Below are 2,211 nucleotides of genomic sequence, written 5' to 3'. Positions count from 1 at the left end.
CAATTTGGGCTCATGACCTTGGTAAGGGGGCTCTCTTAAAAAGAAAAAGCTGAAGTTCATTTTCCAATTCTCCTTTCTCTCTCTAAAACCCCTTTTCCCAAATTATTTTCTGCCTTCTCTCTAGCCTCCACACTGATTTAGCCATTGCATGTTCTATTAGGTGGTACCCTAGCGACCGTCTCGTAGAGAGCTTCAAAACCATCCGATTGGTTTTACGTTCTTCAGCCGGTAAGTGGCTTCCTCTTTTCTCCGCTATTTTCGAAATCTAGGGCTTATGGTTCTACTGCTTTTGTGCAATTAGAACTATCCTCTTTCCAATTCCTGTCAAGTTTGAGCTCTAAGGGTTGTTCTTATCACCAATGTGATGGTTGTAGGGCACTGCTTAAGTTCTTCCCGGGGTAGGATACTGTTGAAAGTTGTGTTGTGTGCTAGACTGCTCAATTTTAAGGTAAGGGGAGCTGGTTATGTTTATTTGATTTTGTTTCTGCTGAACGGGACCGGGGAACACTCCTACTACCTCCGTTCGGAAACACTCCTCCTCCTCCGATCGGTCTTCCTCTTCTTGCCTCCTCTGCGCTCGGTATCGGTGTAAATGGGTTGACCTGCAGCAAACACTCCGACGCTCAAGTCAGAATGGGCTCTCGCAAGTCTATAATTATCGAAATGAACAGAGGCTTTACCTTCCCCTTTGACCTCTATTTATACAATTACAGGGAATATTATCCATTAATTTACCTCTTAATGGCTTTCAATACCCTCTTTAAATACTCGACAATGACCGTTATCTCATTAACCATGCATTCATGAGCATTTAACGGCTGTCTACAATCTACTTTCCTTGCGCTCACCCGATCGGTTATTTTACGAAACACCCGATCGGTTGTCTTCCTTCGGTAGTAACACAAGCCACAGTCTGTTGTCTACCCTCAGTAATAACACAATCTGTGGTCGGTCGCCTACTCTCGGTAATACCACAAGCCACGGTCGGTTGCCTACCAACGGTAGTAACAGATTTAATATTATATGCTTTGTATGTATGATAATTTGATTGGCATGTTGTTTGGAATTTTCTGTTAAGATTAAGAAATATTGGGTGTTATGTGTTGAAATTATGAAACTGTGATTGATGGCTTGTGGAATATTTGATGAACTGATTGCTATAATTGGAACCCTTTTATGTAAGGGGAGCTAATTATTTTTGTATGAATTTATTTTATAAAAATATATGCATATGAATGTTGAACTGGTGTGCTCTTGTGAAACTGTTTTATGATTTTTATTGTATTGGGTGTTATAATTGAAACTGTGAAATTGTGCATGTTGTGATGTGATGAATTTAATTTGTTTTGAATGAGTTTGTTGACTGAAATTGATCTTGTTGGAAGGTAGAGAGTAAGGGTTCTGTAATAGCATGTATATGGGTATTAAATAGATGTACATGTACTGTTTGAGGTTGCTGTGAGAGGGAGTGAAATTATTAAAATTAGGCATTTCAGATTTAGAGGATAAGAGAACATGGTAGATAATTTAAATAAATTAATTGTTAATTATTGAGAGCCTTTCTTTGTTGGTAGGATAGAGGAACCTTAAAAACATGAGTTGGCACATCCCTGATCGTAGAGCAGCCCTAGCCTGGTCCAGTCAGTTGTGACTAGTCATATGTGCTGGCATCGAAGGTAAGTTTGATGCGTTCAGACATCTGGGTCCTCTCCGGTGACCAATTTGGGTAAAGAAAGATCTCTACTAGAATGAAAATAAAATAAAAACAAGTTAATTTATCATGTGCTAATTTTTAGTTAATTATAATTTTAGAAAATCAGTCATTGTGTGTTTGAAATTCAAAGTAAGGATCCATATATAAATATATATATATATATATATATATATATATATATATATATATATATATATATATATATATATATATATATATATATTATATACGTAACATATTAAAATATATATATATATATATATATATTATATATACGTAACATATTATATATTATATATTATATTATATATGTAAATTGGTGCATGCAGTGGCTATATATACACATATTATATATACGTAATATTAAATTAATTTTCGGTGTTTTATAAATGCTTGAAGGGTATTACGTCACTTAATATTATTATACTTAATATTATTATAACATATATTGTATAGGAGTTTAGGCATTGGAAATAAATTATAAAGATTCTGGTATT

Source organism: Vigna umbellata, chromosome 10 (assembly GCF_029865625.1).
Source record: "Vigna umbellata cultivar VRB3 chromosome 10, Vumbellata_1.0, whole genome shotgun sequence".
Classification (NCBI taxonomy): domain Eukaryota; kingdom Viridiplantae; phylum Streptophyta; class Magnoliopsida; order Fabales; family Fabaceae; genus Vigna; species Vigna umbellata.
The sequence above is the reverse complement of the archived record's forward strand: the minus strand, read 5'-3'. Positions refer to the sequence as shown.